A 5,446-nucleotide genomic window follows, 5' to 3' on the forward strand; every position below is an offset into this window, starting at 1 on the left:
GGAGAGGGAGGAGGTGGATTACATGTTTCCCAAGAGCAGGGAGCAGGGACCGGGAGCCCAATAGAGCTTGGGGGGGGGTGGGCAGAGAAAGTTAGCGAAAACGGGCAGCTGCTGCAGACAGAGCAGAGAAGGAACTTTGTTTAGGAGAGGAGCAGAGCCCCCTTCGGGCTCCTGGACCAGGCGGCCGTGGGGGGCTGGACTGCAGCTGGTGGGGGAGGGGCGCAGGCAATGGGTGGTAGGTGTGTGGGCAGGGGTGGGGGTCGGGTGAGAAGGCCAGGCTGCTACAAAGGGTGTATTGAGGCTGGGTTAAAAATTGCCAGATTGAAGGCTTCCTCCTTTAATTATACAAATTAATTATTTACTGCTCAGGTTGCCCCATCCAAAAATAGCACTTTTGATTTGATAATGAGGGTAGAGAATCAGCTGCCCCTCCCCACAGAAGAGCAGTAGAACTCAGGGCAAGCGCCTCTGTGGGGGAAGAGGGGTAAGAGCATTTGTGCTCCGCGGTGGGGGCATAAGCATTTAGATCTGAAGAGGCCTCTGATCTCCATGCTGGACTCGTTACCGCTTACAGTTGCCACTGTCTACAGCAGCACAAGAGCTGCTGATGTCCAATCCAGAAGGGGCCTCGATGCCCTTTAGGCAGCTCCTCCCCTCCACATAGGTGCCCTGACTTTACAGCAGGGGACACTGAGACCCAAAGAGTGGCTGCTTTAGATCACACAGATCCCAAGTACGCCTTGGGGGAAGCCCCTTCCCCTGCGCCTCAGGTCCCCTGACTGTGACCATGGCAGAGTTGGACTGGACACTCCGAGGAGTTCCCCTTCCCCCAGCTCCAGTCTCAGGTGCCCCTCTGTGTCCCTTCTGTGGGACAGCGTGTGCGTGGGAGCGATCTCCTCCTCCTGTGTCCCAGAGGCCTGCTGGCATCTGGGGACAGAAGTCACTGCGGACTGCTTTGCAGTATTCGGTGTGTCCCTGCCCCAGGCAGGGAGAGGAGGGTTCCTGGGGTCTCAGCAGAGGAGCAGCCCAGGTGGAGGGCAGTGCGGGTTGGGAGAAGGTAGTGGAGAGAGGCTGACCAGCTGGGTGCCTTGGGGTTGGATCTGGAGAGGGGCTCAGGCTGGAGTTGTTTAGAACACAGCTTTGGAGATGCCTCCTACTCACTTAGGCCAGAATGGTGACTTGGAATCTAGAATCCATGACAGCAGGTGACCCACCTCCAGTCTCACTGGACTCCTGGGCCTTTAGGCCTTGTTTTTTTTTTTTTTCTTCTGGGACTGAGCACCACAGTACTGTACTAGGTCCTCCCCAGGGCAGCCAGGACACACAACACTGAAGATCTCTACCGTGTTCTTATTTTTCAACTCTTCCTCCAACTGGGGGAAGATGACACTTTGAGGCAGTGGCTTCGCAGTTCCAGGGCGTGAGAACTGAAGTTTCTTGTGGCTTCAGGGATGTAAGGGAGCCTGGCAGAGGAAGGGAGGGTCAGAGGCTGCTCTGAGAAGTAGGTTTGGGCTATGAATTTGGCAGGGGAGAGGGAAGAGATGGACAGCAGCTTCGTCTTTAGAAATCTGCCTCTTGCTTGGTAATCAACTTCCCAAAACCTCACCCGCGCCCTGGTGTGGAGAGAGAAAATAACAAAAGGGCTGGCAGACTCAGACTCCAACCCTGCCCCATTCTGACTTCGGAGTCTTATGTTCAGAGACCTTGCCCTGATTGGTCATTCATCCAGTGAGTTATCATCTGCTAAACAGAGGTCCCTGGGAGAGAGACTCCAATCTGTCCCTGTCCGGAGACCAGGCAGCCACTGGCAGGGACCTGGGTCCCTGCTCCCCTCTCTTTGCCCTTCTTCTAGGACCCCAACCTCACCCCAGCCCCACCTCCGCAGCTGCCCAGATGCCCAGCCTGTCCCCCTCTGCCTTCTCCACCCTGCCTACCCTTTGTCCCCACACTTGCTAGGGGTGGGGTCTGCAGGCCGGGACTGAATTTTAGATGAGGCAGATCCCGGATTCCGAAGGTGACCTGTGGCCACGGAGGAGCCAGCTCGGTGCTGCTCCTCCAGGATGGCCTGGGTCAGCACCGTCAGGCTGCCCTTGCCACCGCCTGGGAGAGGACAGCATCCCCACACTGATTCTTCTTCTCCCACCCTGGCGGTCTTTTTCTTCTACCAGTCCGCGCCATTGCTGAACCAGGTCTCCTCCGCCGCCCAGCCGCACACAGGGCCCAGATGGGCTCCTTGTGGATGTCTCCTCGTTCCCTCCCACCGCTGTGCTTTAGAGAGCTGAAGATTGGGGAGATAAACCCCAGGAGCCCTCTTCATTAGCACCCCCCACCCCAGCTTTGAGATCTTTCTCCATACTGGGGGAGATGGAGATTTGGGAGAGGTCCGGAACTTCATGCCGCTGCCACAGAGTTGAGCAGTAAAACTGGAAAGAAAGTGTAGAAACCCGAAAACCCAGACCACCAGGCCAGCAAGAAGCAGCTCACGGACCACAAGCCCCAGACTCTCAGCTCCCAGCTTGGGACAGGTTCCCTGGCCACCCGGAGGCTCAGGTCACAAATGCATTGTAAAAGTGCTAGCTCCTTTGGTCCTGTGGAATTTTTCGTTTGCTCTTCGATGGATTTTTTTTTTTGCAGGGGGGGAACTGCTGATCCTACCAAGGTCCAGAAGTGGGGGTGCACAGCAGTTCTTCTAGGCCTTAGGGTGCTCTGGTCCTCCACAGCAGGGTACCAAGGGGCGGGGGAGGGGAGCACCAGGGCCAGAGCTCTGGCTCTTGGAGAAAAGGAGACCTAGGAAGAGGGACGTTTTCCTGATGTTTATATTTATTATTATCAAGCCTTTGCTTTATTAGTTTACATGAGTTCATCTTTTCCTCAATTTTCTCTTTTCAATCTCTCGCACATAGATTCTCACGTGGGTGCGCAGAGGGTTCATCCAAGTTTCTCTCCCTGAATGCAGGAAGAAATTGTTCCTTTCCCTATCCGTAAATCGTAAATCACAGACTTTCCCCTACGCTTTTCTCAGTCCCCTCTGAAGCCCTCCTCCCGAAGCTCCCTGCCCAAGTCCCTGCCACCCGGCCTTTGTCTCTGGAAGTTGGAAAGGTCCCTAATCTGTAGCAACACTGCCAAGGGAACGGGCACCCTCAGAGCTGCCAGCTTTGCAGCCTTCCGCCCTCTGACCTCCCAGCCCCAATCAGGGCCGACCAACCTCCCTCAGAGAGAGGGAGGAAAAGGCAGGAAAGGAACCACATTGGGATCTGCTGCCTCCCGGGCAATCCACAGGGAGGGACAGGGACAGGGTCTCCCTCCTCCCTTGGGGAGGTGCACGCCCTCCAGTCCCTTTGTGTTCCTGTTTCCCACTTTCCTTTTCGCTCCCCCTCCACAACGCCCGCCACCTGGTGCGGCCCAAGGAGCCACCAGAACTGGTGGAGGACTGGAGGGCAGGGTCCCCTGCTGTCCCCATAGCACTTTTCCTGGGCCCCGGCCCTGGTGGGGCCACTTCAGGCGGCTTCTACCCACAGCCCCACGCCTGGCTGGGTGCCTCCTGGGCTCTCTTTATTCCTCCAGGGAGAGCAGTGCAGGCTGGATGGCCACCAGCTTCTCCTCCAACTTCACAGGGACCTTCTCTGGCCAGTGACAGAAGAACGGAGGCGGAAGGGGACTAAAGTGCTCCGCTGATTTTTTCACTTGGGGGAGAGAGAGTGAGATCCAAAGCTACCTCTCCCTGGAGCCTCTGGAAACCTCTTGGTCCAGTCCCTAACCCACCAGGCCCAGAGGACTTGGAGTCTAACCCTGTAGGTCTCCAGCCAGTGTGTGCTCCATGTACCCACGCAGCCTTAAGGAGTCTCCTTAGGAGGGTCCTGGTTCAAGCCCCAGCTCTTCCTCAGGCTTGGGCATGTTTTTTGCCTGGATGCTACTAACAAACAGAAAAATGGGTCCCACCTTCACCCCTACCTCTCCCCTTCTCCGGAGCCAGCTGTCCAGGCAGTAGGGCCCTCTCAGGCCACAAGCAGGCCCCAGAGCCCCAGCTGCTGCAGCCCACCTGGCCTGACTTGGCTGCTGGCCTAGGAAACCTGGGGCCGGAGGAGGCGGGGGACCACCCTCTTGCTATTCCCCAAGAGGAGGCTGAGAGTTGGGGTACAGGGGGTGTAGGACTCCTCACCTCGGCCAGACACAGCCGCCCTCCCTCCGCGGAAGGCCAAGACCATAGCTGGAAATGATCCCTCACCTTTGTTTCCCCCAGTCCCCTGCCTGTCCTAGTGCATCCAGATGGGAGAAGCCAAAAGCCAAGAAGTCTAACCAGGAAGTCATGGGGTGGTGGCTGACTGTCCAGGCGAAGTTAAGAGACCCAGCTCTCCAAGCTGCCTCTGGAGAGCAGAGCGACCGGCTGCCTGCTGTCCCCTAAGCCTGGAGTCAGCAGTTCCACAGCATTTCGGCGGAGGCTCCCGCTTGGGAAAGTGTCCAGCGCTTTTTTTTTTTTTTTTTTTGTCTTCCTCCTCTAAGAATGATTCTTCCCCACCCCCACTCCACCCAAATCTGCAGACACCTACATTCTTGGCTCCTGTCCCCCTCCCACAGGCCGCCTCCTTGCCTTTTCCTGCCCCGCTCACACACACCCTAAGGAAACTCTAGCTTTTGTAACCTTTCTCACTTGTGCCAAGAGTCATAAATCTTGCAGAGCAGAGAGAAACAAACAGGTTTGCCCTGAATGAATAGTAATAATAATCACAGCCATCCTGCATCCCTCCTTCTTTGGCTGGTGCCTTTGAAGCAAAACCATTCTGCCAGTTGAGCTCATCTTCTCAGAAGTCCAAATGTCCTGGTCTCCTCTTGGCCCCTTCTGCCCATCCGGAGGTGACGATCTTCACAGAAACTTCTCCGTGAAGTTCCTACAACCGCTCAGCAGCCGGCCTCCAGAGCTCCAGCTAAACTGCAGCGTCCCTCCTTTTGTCACCCTCTCCTCAACTCCACTGCCCCTGCAAGATGTTCTGGGCTTTTTAATCATCACTCACCGCTTGTTGTCTGTCCTCAAAAAGGGGGAGGGGGAGGGGAGGGTTTTTTAAAAAGGCGGCCTTCTCTGGCTCCCCTGGATGGGGATGGAGGTCTTGGGTGTGGGGCAGGGAGGGCAGAGGGTATGGAGGAGCGGGGTGCAGAGCCTGGGAATGAGTAGACTGAGCCGGGACGGTGGGAGACCCAGACACCAGCCACCGGTCCCGGAGGAGTGAAACTACTTAAAAAAAAAAAAGTCCTGGTTTGCCAACTGCGAATGAGCAGAGAGACACCCAGCACCCCGCCCCAGGCCTGCAGTCCCCCCGGGCCTCCGGAGGCCACTTCTCAAATTAGCATAATGATTTACTAGTGGGATGGGGGGGCTGTAACTCCGCGGGCGCGCCTCGCGTTTTCTCTCTTCCCAGATCTCAATTTTTAAAAATGTACTTGTTCTTTAAAA

The 5,446-nt window shown here is 56.4% G+C and overlaps 1 protein-coding gene across 1 annotated transcript in view; it reads left to right on the plus strand.

The window, feature by feature from the left end:
- Nucleotides 1-5,446, plus strand: part of Hoxb3 (homeobox B3) — a gene marked incomplete at its 3' end in the record, with an annotated part of 51,987 nt that overhangs the window by 40,978 nt on the left and 5,563 nt on the right.

The sequence above is a fragment of the Fukomys damarensis genome, unplaced genomic scaffold (assembly GCF_012274545.1).
Source record: "Fukomys damarensis isolate Sample0158 unplaced genomic scaffold, DMR_v1.0_HiC HiC_scaffold_13, whole genome shotgun sequence".
Taxonomy (NCBI): Eukaryota; Metazoa; Chordata; class Mammalia; order Rodentia; family Bathyergidae; genus Fukomys; species Fukomys damarensis.